General features: G+C 46.7%; 1 protein-coding gene across 3 annotated transcripts in view; it reads right to left on the reverse strand.

The window, feature by feature from the left end:
- DCLK3 (doublecortin like kinase 3) overlaps positions 1 to 12956 on the reverse strand; it is a 57352-nt gene extending 44396 nt beyond the window's left edge. Inside the window, exon 1 of one of the 3 annotated variants that reach the window (XM_055321712.1) lies at positions 12946 to 12956. The gene's annotated coding sequence lies outside the window, so the exon portion shown is untranslated. Of the gene's footprint in view, positions 1 to 5707; positions 5743 to 6921; positions 7005 to 12945 lie in introns of those variants that run through there. The other 2 variants (XM_055321710.1, XM_055321711.1) reach the window with 2 other exon arrangements.
- Positions 12957 to 13863: the final 907 nt, after the last annotated feature.

Genomic DNA, 13863 nt, shown 5'->3' on the forward strand with positions numbered 1-13863 from the left:
ATGAGAACAAACAGAATGGAAGCCTCTTCCAGCAGTTTGCTCCTGGGGCTTCCAGCAGGGAATGTTAGGTTAATAATTCATACAAAAAGAAAACATCAAGTTATGTTTTAAATTATTTCGTGCCAGTAACAAGATCTCACTCTGGCCACCACAGAAATTTGCCCTCAGTTTGTGACATTTTTGTGTGTCTGTTTGGGTGCCCTCGGCTTCCCCCAAGTGCAGAGTTTCCATTTTCCTTGTTATGTAACTACCTTAGGATCATTTAACCTGCACCACGCCTCGCCTGTTCTCTCCTCAGAGAATTTTGAGTATCTCCGTCCAAAAACAGAGTTGGTGCTCTTAAAAACTGAAGGCAGATAACTAATCTCACCTTATATGGTATGACAGCTTCTGTCTCAGAACCATCCACGATTTTCTCAAATATTTTTCACTCTCTTGAAACACATAGAAGACAAAAAGTATGTGCCTAATTAGGCCACACAGAACCTACTCCAGCGGGTCAGAAGCAGGAGGAACAACAGAAAGGCTAACAACGCCAATCACATCATCCAAATGAGCACTAATTAAAAGTCCTGGAGAGGAAAAGAGACCCCACAAGAGGCTGCAGTTCCTCAGAAATCGGTTCAGGAAAGCTCAAGTGAGTCAAGTAAGATGGGATGATGAATATGGGCGGCTCAGCTCTGGCCTGGAGCTCTTCTGTGCTCTCCTGGACACATGTGGTCCTCACCCTGGTCAGTGGCCAGCCACCCTGACCCCATGGCGAGGAGCCATCTCTGACTCTTCTTCCCTACTTTCACCTCCCACACAGCCAGTCCACCTCCAAATCTTGTGGATTCCCCCTCCCAAATAGCTCTCAAATCAGACACCTCCTCTCCATTCCCTTTACTACTTACTTCCTTGGCACGTGGGACCTGAACCACCTGTCTCGGGCCTTCCTCCCTACCTCCCCCCTACCCACACCTGGGCAAGCGATGTCTCTGAGACCTGAAGCTGGTCATCTGCCTCCTTCATTAAACACTCCAGTGGTTTTTCCACCTGCTTCTTTTTTAAAAAAAATTTTATTTATTTATTCATGAGGGACACAGAAAGAGAGAGGCAGAGACACAGGTGGAGGGAAAAGCAGGCTCCATGCAGGGAGCCTAACGTGGGACTCGATTCCGGAACTCTAAGATCACTCCCTGAGCCGAAGGCAGATACTCAACAACTGAGCCATCCAGGCATCCCCCGACCTGCTTCTTAAATTCTGGAGGATCCTCAGACACATTCCAGGGGATTTGCATGTTCTCTCAAATTATGTTTGTTTAACTTGGTGCTTGCACTTCCATGATAAGTTTTTTTTAAAGATTATCCACAGAAAATCAACAGAAACATATTCTGGATCATGCTATGACCAAGTGCTGCCACATCATTTCACCACGTGTATTCCTACATTTATGATACAGTTGGCAACAAGAAATATTTTAACTGTCACAGCTAATAAGAAAATAACGAATCAGACTTACCACAGAGAGCACTAATGAGAACTGAGCCATCAGACAACCCATGTGGCACAGCACATAGCATACCAAATTCGCAAGACCTGAACAGTTGTTTTTAGAATCAGAAACAGTGATTTCATGATAGCTAAAATAACTTCATCCATCACACAAAAATTCATCAAGTTAATCTGAATTTCCCGATTTGTAGCTGTGTTGCTATTTTATGTATATATCTGTTTGGGTTTTATAGTCAGATGAGAGCTCTGAGCATAGAGTATAAACCTATTTCACGCTACTCCGTGTTTGAACTGCGTTATAATAAAAATAATGTAAGCCACCACTAGGAATCTACAACATTTTGTTTCCTTTAAAGGAATTCACATATCACTCCCATTTGAAAAACTCTGGCCTTCAGACTGAGGCTTAAGGTCCATACCAAGGCATATGTAGGAGAGACAGTGATGTCCTCCGAAGTTTCCATCCACACACGCCACCTCCCCCTCCCTCCCCAGCCCCCTCACAGTGAGTTCTGACCAATGGACTGCGGGCATGAGCAGCAATGCATCAGTTCCAGAGTGAAGCCAGCACAGAGGAGCCAGAGAGCAGCTCTCCCATGATCTCCTCCTGCACTGGTGACTACATAGGCCACATTTTCCCAGTGGTGTGTCTACAGGATGGGACTGCCCGCATGCCTGCCAGCATGGCCCTCTGCTGAACTGTGAGGGACACAGAGTGTGAGTGACACATAAACTTGGTTGGGTTAAGCTATGAGGCCGGTGCAGTTAATTTGTTACTGCAACAGAGCTTAGCTCATCCTGACAAATACATCTTTGGAAACAGAGCTCAGCCTCCCTGCCCAAGCCCTTCTCATCATACTCCTGCTCCAGACAACTCTTAGTTCAATGACCTGAATGCACCAAGCTGTTTCATGACACCCTACCTTTGCACATGCTGTTCCTTAATCCTAGAATGCCAGCGTTCTTACTCTTCTGCTCTCCTCCCTCACCCCACCACCATGATTCATCCTTCCAAACTCAGATCAGGTATTAGTACCAGCAAGAAGCCTTCCTCCCTCTTCCTTCCCTTTGACCCCCATCACCATTACCCATGAACTGTACAGAATGCCTGTCTTAACCATGTAAAAATCATACATTTACATGTCTGTCCCCATCCTACCCACAACCACATTGTGACAGGGTCAGTGGCTTACTCATCTCTACACCTTCAAGACCAGCATGCAGGTGGTGTAGGCACCATTTGGTTGTTTGACCAGGAAGATCTTCCTCCAGGAGGCTGGCCTAAGGCATTTGAAGGAAGTTCTATCCATTGCCCCTGCAAGGAATAAGTCCCAGCTGTCTCTGCCCCAGAACCAGACCAGGTCTGCCCAGGAGGCCCCAACCCTCCCCAGCATCTCCCCAAGCACAGTGCTCCTTAGCCCTAAGAGGGGCCTAGGTCCTAGTACTCTCAAGTGTGGTCTCCAAACAAGTAACACTTACAGAACTTAGAAGCTAGTGAGAAAAGCAGAATCTCAGACCCACCCCAGACCTCCTGGATCAGAATCTGCACATTAGCAAGAACCCCAGATGAGTCACGTGCCTGAGAATATCTGAGAAGCCCTGGCTCAAGGCACCCAAATAGAATCTCTTCAGCCTAAAAGGTAACTTTAATAATAATACTTTCCATTTGTAATCATATCTGCTGAGTGCCTTACATCACTAAATCCCCAGAATAATTTGATCATGCCCATTTTACCAATGATGAAGCTAAGGCTCAGAGTAGTGGGTACTCTGCTGAGGATCACACAGGTTGGAAGTATTTGGAAGCAGTTCTGATGGAGTCAAGAGCTCTACCCACCCCCCATAACTACACACAATAAGGCACCCTGCCATTTGCAAAGTTCTGTAAAAGTTAATTTTCCAGACCAGCCTAAGCACCCCCAGAGACCCCCCTGTCTCCTCATAAGCCACTGAACTGGTGCTTCTCTCTATCCCATCACTAACTGCATATACCATGAAGCCTCCACATATACCACCGTCCCCGAGAGACTGCCCCTTCTCCCTGGGTTGGGATTTTATGGACTTGCTCAATCAATAATTGATGAGTCAAAGAAAATATTTCCCCTTTGATCATCAACCCTCTGAGATCAGCTTGACAATTACTCTTAAAGAGAGAAAGTTGAAGATGCTGACATTCCCAGGGAAGTTCAGTGACTTGTCCCCAGGTCACCAGGAAGCCCCAGACTTCCACGGATAGAACTCCACTCCCTGACTCCCAGTACGAATGTCTTCTTCCGCACCATTCCTCTTCCCCTGCATTTCCCTCTCCTGACCTATATTAGTAGGCAGTTAACAAAACATCCTTTCCAAAGAACACCTCCACATATGCATCTTCAAAAGGGGCTCTGCTTCACCACCCAAAGGCCCAAATTTAGACATTTAACAGGAGGCCACCAAAGGAAAAGGTGGGGAAACTGTGTGTCCCACATACAATGAGCCTAGCACTGAAGCTCAACAGTCCAGCATCGCTCTCTCCAAGCTTTGCCCACAGCCTGGCCACAATAAACTAAGACTTCATCTCAGTTATTCTGAGGGCTTCATGGGGTTCTCATGCTGAGACTCTCCCTTCTCACACTTTTTTAGCTCACCATCAAAGAATATGGCTCAGAAAGATCTTTCCAAGCCAAATGAAGTGAGTTACAGAGCATCTTTCAGCAATTATTTTCTGCCTCTCTGTTCCTTCTCCAGTGGAGCATTTTATGGCACCACCCAAAGCAATCTGAATATTAAGTTGAAATGCTTTTCCAGGGACATCTGGGTGGCTCAGCAGTTGAGTATCTGCCTTTGGCTCAGGGCGTGATCCTGAGATCCAGGATCGAGTCCCACATCGGGCTGCTTGCAGGGAGCCTGCTTCTCCCTCTGCCTGTGTCTCTGCCTCTGTGTGTGTGTGTGTCTCTCATGAATAAATAAATATATATATATATATATATATATATATATTTTTTTTTTTTAATGAAGTGCTTTTCTAAAGTTGGGCTGCCGGGCAAACTGAACATGTCTTCCCTTTCTGACTTCTCAAGGCCCCGGTTTCTTACTACTTTGCCCCTTAAGGAAAGCACAGTGGTTGGCTACGGCTCCACATGCCTTACTGGTTGTGATGGTGGTTGTCAGCTCAACACCAGCCCACCAGACCACCCCTCCTAGCAGTAACCCAGACTGACCTCATAGCTCCTAACACAGTCACCGAAGCACAGGACCACCGTATGCCAAGATGCTTCGTGAAATACAGTGATGGCAATAGAACCAGCTTATTTTGATCACTGTCATCTTGGACAATGCACAGAGTAAAGGAAGGAAACAGAATTAGCGGGGAGGGGTGAGGTGGAGAGATGACTAATGTTGGGGATGAATAACAAGTGAGTTCCCTCCACAACTTCTCTCCCCCCTCCCCTCCCAGCAGGCAGATCCTCTGAGAAGGTGCCCCCAGTCTCCTCTGCCCAGCCCTGGTACTGTCTTCTCTCCACCTCCCAACACTTGGCCCCAGAGCCAGATGTGGAAGGCAGTGTAAATGTGGTCCTAGATCTGAAATTAAGTGATGGGAGATTTCACAGAACTCATTTTTTTCCTGTTAATTCCCAGATGCCCTGCCTGTAGCCTTTATCCTGCCGGTCTTTAGTTCTCCTGTGTGTTTCTTTATCTAGTTCTAAGGAGTTTCCTTTCTTTCTGCTCGGTGGGAGAGCTCCGGAGACTTGGGTTCAAATCCCAGCTCTACCGCTACCAAGCCATTTGACCTCGGGCAAGTCAAGAGTTGCGGGCATGGCTGTTGCTATTCTGAGAAATGGGAATAATGCGACCTTCCTTCCAGGTTATGAAAAGGATGGAAGGTGGTCAACTCCAGGCAAAGCACTTGGCACCCTGAGATGCTCAGTATACGTCAGCTGCCTGCCGGTGGCCTGCACGCTGCCGCAGCCCCACCGCACCTCGAAGAACGCCCACGCGTTCCCCAGCAAGGTCCCCCTGGCTGGCAAGGGCGAGGAAGCGGCTGCGGACAGCGTTATCCCGGGTCCCCAAGCAAGCGAGTTCCAGCGGGTCTAGACGCGCGCGCGCACACACACACACACACACACACACCAGCGCTCGGGCACCCCCGCGGGGCTGGCTCGGCGGCGCCACCCGCACGGAGCAGGGTCTCGGCGTCCCCGACCCGCGGGGGCCCGGGCGCGCGGCACTTACCCGGGGCGGGCGGCGCGGGCCGGGCGGGGGGCGGCGGCGGGCGCGGGGTGGGCGCGGCGGCGGGCATGGCTGGGCGGCGGCTCCGGCACCCGGGGCGCGGCGGTGGCTGCGCGGGGCCACGGCTCGACGGCCGGGCTGGCGCGGGGAGGCGGGGCCGACCCAGCAGCCACCCGCCCGCGCCCGCGCCCGCCCCCTCTCCTCTCCTCTCCTCTCCCTCCTCCCGCCTCCCGCCTCCCGCCTCCCGCCCCGCGCCGCGCCCGGCGACAGCCACCGGCAACGTCTCCGGGGGCGCCGGGCTTAGCAACCGCGCGGCGCCGCAGCCTCGCTCTCCGCGCCCGCCCTGCGCGCGGCGCGCTGGGCCCTGGAGGCGGGGAACCGGCGCCCCCACCCCTGCTCCCGGCGCCCGCCACCTTGGGGCCCAGGGCGGCCCCCGGACCCAGCCTCCCCGCGCCCGTTCCCCGCCCTGCGCGCCCTGGAGCCTGGCGGGGTCCTGCTTGGAACGTGCGCCTCGCCCGCGCTCCCTGTAGGTGGCCAACCCAGGACAGCCTCGGGACCCCGCAGCCCTCGCGCCTCCCGGCCGGCCGGTCCCTCCGTCCCAGCATCCCCGCTGCTCTGGCACGATGACCCGGGTCCTGCAGCCACCTACACCCTGGGACCCCCAGATTCAGAGACCTGCTCGCGCTCTGACCACAGCCTTGGCTTCTAAGGCACAGGCTGCAGAACAGCCCTCAGCTCCACCCAGGTCTTCATGCTTCATCCAAGGGCTGCTCGATGCCCCGTACTGTCACACTCCTAACGAGTACCACCCGCTCAGTCCTCCTATGTGCAGACATCCCAGGCCTGCCGTCAGGGAACCAGGCCCAGGGGACCCACATCCTCAAGCACCTGTTCCCAGGCCTCTTCTGGGAGAGATGGTGAAGGCAGGGGACCACCCATACACACACCTCTCCAAGTGGCCACTGACAAAACTACAGAAGTGCTCTTGATTTCGCCCTAATCCAGCAGATCACCGAGCCGTCTTGTCCAATGTGGGTGATCTGTGAAATTGTTCAGGTTCCACAGAACACTGGGGCTGAGCTAAGAGTACCAGGCCGGGACCCACATGGCAGCATCTGTCTTTCTTTCTCACACAGAACAAGTCTAAAAGAAGGCTGTTTCCACCTCTCGTGGATGAGCTTAGGACCAGGTACCTCTCCAGGCTTCTAAATGCCCACCTTCAACAGACTGCCTTTTCCTCCTCAGACTCAGCCTCTTAAGCCATTGCGTGAAAAAGAAACTTCTACTTCTAGCTGGTATGATGATCAGACAACCCAAAGCGATCTTGGAGGACTATAGTCAGCAATCCCATTCACCAACAGTGACCAAGATGACAAATGACCTGCCTCCAAGTCACTCACCTTCTAGTGGCAGGGAGGCAGATAATGAAATAATCAAGTATGGTTACAAATGATATGGAGAAAAAGGAAGTAAGGAAAGAAGAAAGTGGTTATCTTCAAGCTGGGTAGTCAGGAACCTGACAAGGTGACTTTCAAAGCAAAAGCCTGAATCAGGAAGAGCTTATTTGGAAATTTATCTTAAGTGCCCTTCGGCTACTTAAATATTTTCTTTTTAGAAGCCTTCAGCAGCCACTCCTCCTGACCCTATCACTTATATCCTAGGAGTAAATAAAACTGAAATGGAGTTTGAGAAAAACATTTCACTTGTGGAAGAGAATGCTGATGACTTGTATTTTCCTCCTTCCAAAAGCTACAATCCAGCAGTGTTTAATTACTGCTTAGATTGGGACGCCTGAGTGGCTCAGTGGGTGTGCATCTGTCTTTGGCTCAGGTCATGATCCCTGGGTGCTGGGATCAAGTCCCACATTGGGCTCCCTGTGAGGAGCCTGCTTCTCTATCTGCCTGTGTCTCTGCCTCTCCCTGTGTATCTCTCATGAATAAATAAATAAAATCTTTAAGAAAATTACTGCTTAGATAATCATTTATGTTAATTAGATACACGTTAAACTAGTGTAATGAATATCTTAACTGAAGTTTATCAGATGACCTTGCAACAGTGAGGGGGAAAATATGATGCATCTTGTTGACGTTACTAGTTGCCTAAATATGTCTTCCCTTTTTCTGACCTAGAAACAGACCCCAGTGTTTAGCTGAGCACCCTGCAGCCTGGAATAAAGAAAACATTCCCTGGGCTCCCTTGCAATTAGGAATGGTCATATGAAAAGTTTCTGGCCAATGAAATAGAAGAGGATGTATTGTGTGGGAGTTTCTAATAAGCTCTTTACAGACTCTGATGTGGTTAATAGGTACATTCCTTTGTCCTTCTCCTCCTTTTGTCCAGGATTTTACACATAATGTCTCTGGTTGATTGGATTACTGTTTTCAACTTTTCACCTTATCCCTTAATAAAATTAGACAATTCATCCTTTATGGTACATGGACTGTACTTCCCAAGCCTTGATTTCAGATTTGACCATTTTCCTGACTTTGGCCCATGAGATGTTACCAGACATAATGTGAATAGAGGCTTGGAATGTACTCCTGTGATTTGCTTTAACGCTTGTATGCTCCTGCCAACACTCTGGGTAGCTACTGGTCCAAGCAAAATGTCAAACAACATGCAGCATACCTAAATGTGGACCTACTGCTGAGTTCAGCCAACTTGCAGACTAAAGCAGAGCTACCCTGCCAGACTTGCAGAACTAGGAGTGAGACAAAGACCTGCCCATTGTTGTAAGCTACTGAGTTTGGGGCTGGTTTGTTTCTCAGTATTATGGCAAAAGCTAGCTAACATGATGGTTGATGAGGGCTGGAGCTGCAGCAGCCATCTTGGGTCTTGTGGTCCGTCACCTTGAAGATGGAAGCCAAGCCCTAAAAATTGCAGAGCTCAAAAAATAGAAGCCTGAGTCTCTTACAACCTCATAGAGTTACCATACCACCCCTTGACTATCAACTTTGGACTTCCCTTTGAAGGGAGTAATCCTTGCATGCCTAAGTCACCATAGTCAGGAGTTTGCTGTTATTAGCTGCTAAGTGATTATTTGTATCAATTCACTCAAAAAGGAAATCACTTTATTTTCATGTTAATAGAAGTATTGATCACATACATTTGCAATTACTTATGTCAAATACAAAACAGAAAAGAACCATCATGCTTGAAGTGAACCACTTAACAAGCAACTCACTGAGCACAGCTAAAGAGAAAGAGTAATACTCCCATTGGTCTAGTCAAGGCATCAGAGCTAATCTGATGAGAGTGAACAAAATCCACTCAAGTAGCTCAGGGGAGCGCAGGATAGTTGAAGGATATCTGAAGAAATCTCACAAACATCCAAAAGCAGATTGGCTACTACTTCATGACATGACTCTTAAATGTTCCATGCATTTGATGCATCTGAGACTCTGATTTCTCCAGTAAAGAGTATACTCAGCCCGACTAATTTATTCTAGCCAGGCTACTCTCATCATTGGCCAATCACTGGATCAGCTGCTTTGGGGCAGGTGTCCAACCCTGGTCCAAATAGCCATGGCTCCATGAGAAAGCAGCCAGAGGAAGTAGAATGGAAGTAGAGGCCTGATGGGTGGGATGAGGGCCTCTCAGAGGCTGTGCCTAGGATATTCTAAGCCTAGAGGAGAAACTGATAATTGCAGGGGAAATGACTGAGGTATCCAGGACACCAGGTAGGCTTTGTTGAGGAAACAGCTAGAAAATTTCCAGGAGGTCAAGCCCAGGTGGAATAAAACTGCCAGAGAAGCTTTCTGGAAAGACCTACATAAAGGGATCATGAAGCTTTTAAGAGAAATTGCTCTACTTCCCAGCATTGCCCAGGATCACTCCAGATTGAGATCAAGGAAAAGAAGAAAAATTCAGAATCTTAACACCAACCACTATTCTAACAAATCTGCAATGTACTTTCTCCAGTGATGCTTTACATTTCTCCCTACTATATGGATAGGACATTTCTAGGTGCCTCCTCACCCATGTCTCTCCATCCCTCCCTAAATCAGCCTTTTGACAGATTACTGTGAATTCCCCATCTCCAGTCCCTCCCTTCTTCCCAGCTTCTCAGACCTGCTGTGATGGCACTTGTGTCCTATCTTTCTGCGTCACTGCTTTAATTGCGCTGCTAACAACCTTATCTGCCAGACTCAGTGAGCATGATACAGTCCTTGTTTTATTTCATCGCATCATGGCACGTGACCAGTCTTGAAATTCTCTCCTCTCCTGGCTTCTGTGGTACCAGTTGCTTTTCATTCTACCCCACTTTCTCATTTTTACTCCTTTGTGCATCTCTCTTCCTCCATTCAGGCCTTAAATTGCTACATCTTAGGGCTTTGCTTCTGACTTTGGTAGACGCATTCTGGCTCATCTCATCCTCCAATGCCTTAGTTCTAATTTCAGACCAATTTCATCTCACCTCTCCCAAGATCAGCTCAGTGGCCTATTACACAGCTCCTGTGAGGCCTCTCTTAGGCACCTCTCATAGTATATCCAAAACAAAACTCATCATCCATCCCCCCCCTCCCCGATCTGTTCCTCCTACTGGATTTGTGGTTTAATTCAGTTGCCCACGCCATAAACCCAGGAATGAATGTCAATTCCACATCCAGTCACCCAACCCTCTCCTCTCCCCCACTCCTTCTCCCTGTCAACCTGCCATTGCCTTGTTCACACTCTGATTACAGCCCATCCAGACCACCACAAGTTCTCCCTTGCACTGCTATATCCTTTCCATACTTATTCCCGGATCATCAGCCTTACTGGACTCAAGGAACTCTTTCTCAACATTTCTCTCTATGTTATATAATTTCTCCACTAAAAATCCCCCAATGACTCCATGTATCCTGAGAGTTAAATTCTAAACCCCTTAGAATGATTTTCAAGGCTCTTCAACCTCTCATCCTATCTACCTGTCATCCCTTATCTCCTGCCATTCCCTCCTGGACACTCTGGGCTCCAGCTCACACACATTCCTTGCTTTGTCTTGGCTGCCATGTTTTTCCATACACTGCTCCATCTGTCCCCGAACAGCCCTTCCAGCATCACCTCCCCACAGTAAATAAATTGCCAAGCCATGATTCAAGCCCTAACTCATTCATACTCACTAACAGCAGAAAGAAAAGAAAGTAGGGTATTTGAAGTGACTGCAGCATGGCCAATCTGATCTCTCCCCAGTGCTGACAACTGACCCAGTCACTGGCACATTCCATCCAGCCCGTGATTCTTATCTACTTAAAGTCAGCCCAAATGCCTCAGTCTGGCTTGAAAGACTCATCAAGTTTGGCTTGAGTCAACACTAATGAAAGGTGCCAAAAGTGAAGAAGTCAAAACTACTGCCTAAGATAAATTACAGGGTTTCCTGTGGATATCCTTCATGCATGTAATCTCTCTTCTCACGCTAGCTCAGATAACTTTGTGTCAGCTATGTGTAGACATGATTGAAGGAATATATCTAAAATGTTACCACCTTTTTTGGATACAAACACCTGCTAAAATTGCCATTTGGGCCCTCCTGATGCCCAAGAATATGGCACTCAGTGCTATAAATGTAAGACGCAGATCATTGTTTCTGTACTCTCACAATAAACCCATTTGCAAAACTCCTAATCATTTTTCAAATGTAGAATAGTAATAAATGGAAAGTTGAAAACATTCTCAAGTCCTTATGGTAGAGCAGTAGACTCAAGACAAGATTTCAAGGATCATAGGATACAGGGTTACTTTTGAAACAAAGAGCATTTCTCAAAACACTATGCCTATAACTGGATACAATAGCTAGAAAACTGAACTGAGAAAAGTCTGAGAGAGCTAGACCATAGTACAAAAATATGTGTAATCTCTACTGAATTACCATACTTGCCCTTAAAAAAAGAAGAAATAGTAAATGATATCCAGTCCTAAGTTTCCAGAATAAGACATGTAGGCACACAAGATAAAAACGTACATAGGTCCATGCACATTTGCAAAATGTACACACACACACACATACACACACGTATATATATGATTCATGCCTATGTATGGGATATACTGAAACTGAGAAAGCTGTAAAGGAATTCCTAAATCAGGAACTAAGATCCTCTTATATAAAATTTTAAATTAATCAATGACTAGGCTGGCCTTAGATGAATTTTTCCTGTTCATCTAGATGTCAAATATAAAGGATAGATTACCTGGGATATGGGCGCTATCCTCAAAGATAAGCAGGAAGTGGACAGACCTTCCCAGGTTCTTATATTTATCTGAAAGGTTGCTGCTCTAGGGCAGAGATCTGCATATACTGTATGGAACTCACTGCCAAATCTGGCCCCCTGCCAGCGTGTGTGAGTAAAGTTTTATCAGAATACAGTCACATCTGTTCCTTTACATATTGCCTATGCAGCTTTTACATAGTTGTGACAAAGACTGTGTATTCCACAAAACCAAAAATATTTGTTACCTCGTTCTTTACAGAAAAAGTTTGCAGACCCCTGCTGTATTGTCAAAACATTTCTGTGGTCTGTCCTTGGATGAAACAGAGAAAAGCAAACCACTAAGTGTACCTATTTGTTGTATGTTTAATAATGATGAAAACTTTTCTAGAAAAAAACTAAAGCTCCTCATTCTCAGGTTCAAGTGAGTCATTCTGGTGTAATCTAACCCTTTCAGTGTCTAACCACTCAGTAGATTTACCCCCTCTCTAAACATTCTCAAAATCCCTACCAAGGAGAGGCCTCTGGGTGGCTCAGTGGTTGAGCATCTATCTGCCTTTGGCTCAGGTCCTGATCCCAGGGTCCTGGGATCGAGTCCCACATCGGGTTTCCCTGCTTCTCCCTCTGTGTTTCTCATGAATAAATGAATAAAATCTTTTTTTAAAAAAAATCCCTATGGAGATCCCTGGGTGGCGCAGTGGTTTGGCGCCTGCCTTTGGCCCAGGGCGCGATCCTGGAGACCCGGGATCGAATCCCACATCGGGCTTCCGGTGCATGGAGCCCGCTTCTCCCTCTGCCTGTGTCTCTGCCTCTCTCTCTCTCTGTGACTATCATAAATAAATAAAAATTTAAAAAAAATCCCTACCAAGGGGATAAGTCCAACGCAAGAGGAGAAACAAACATTTCTGAACTATCAGGAGCTTCCACAGAGGGATGCCTCTTGTAAACCTCATAACTCTGTGAGATGGGTCATCTTACCATTTTTCTGAGCCTGTCCCCTATTTTTAAACACTTAGCAAAGCTGAGAATTGGAAAGCTTAAGAAACTCACCCAAAGTCACACAGCAGCCTTGTCAGTTGCAGAGGTCAAATTGGAATCCAGGTCTGTCTGACTCTAATGCCCATGCTCCTTCCACCATGTCTTGCTGCCTGATGAACTTATCTACTTATTCATTCAGTAAATAATTATGAGGCAATATGTTCAGTCATCATGTCACCATGCCAGGCAATGAGGACACAGAGATCCTCAAAAACAATGAAAAGTGACTGATGCCACAATAAGATACATTTCAAATAAGATTGCTATGACCTCCCACCTCAGAATCCCCCTCAATCCACAATCTAACCAAAAAATAATTATAATAAGAGTAAGTATATCCTTATGATAATTCCACGATTTTGTTTTTCTAAAAGATGTGGTGTTGAGTAATTAGGTCGTACCTTTGAAGTGTATCCATTGGGTATAGACTATTGGCATGATGTCAGAGAAGTAGCTCACAAAATCTGATGCAATTTCTCAAGATGATACAGTTTTTCTTTTATCTAGATTATCTTTGAATCTCTATTCACTACTACAGCAGACATAATTCTATTGTCCTGTCGACATGGAATCTATCAGACTGTGGTAAGTCAGACACATTCACTACACTGTGCTCTCTAACTTGGGTGTTATTATTCTTTCAGTATGGTCATAGGCAATGTCTCTTGTCTAGAACTTAAAATATTGGAAATTATTTTATAATCTTGACAGAGCATCTTAAATTTCTAGTGGCAGCTCTGGGTTCTTAAGATAATTATTTCTATTTCTTTCCACTGACTCTTCATAGTTGTATGAAGCCTTTCATAGAAGCCTAAAAGTGTGGTAAAGAAAAAAGTATTTTAAACATCACCAATCTAAATAATTTTTTTAAATAATGCTTGCAATGTAAGTAGTGAAGACTCCAGTAGAAGCATCAAATGTGATGGCTGT

This window comes from Nyctereutes procyonoides, unplaced genomic scaffold (genome assembly GCF_905146905.1).
Source record: "Nyctereutes procyonoides isolate TBG_1078 unplaced genomic scaffold, NYPRO_anot_genome, whole genome shotgun sequence".
NCBI classification, from domain to species: Eukaryota; Metazoa; Chordata; class Mammalia; order Carnivora; family Canidae; genus Nyctereutes; species Nyctereutes procyonoides.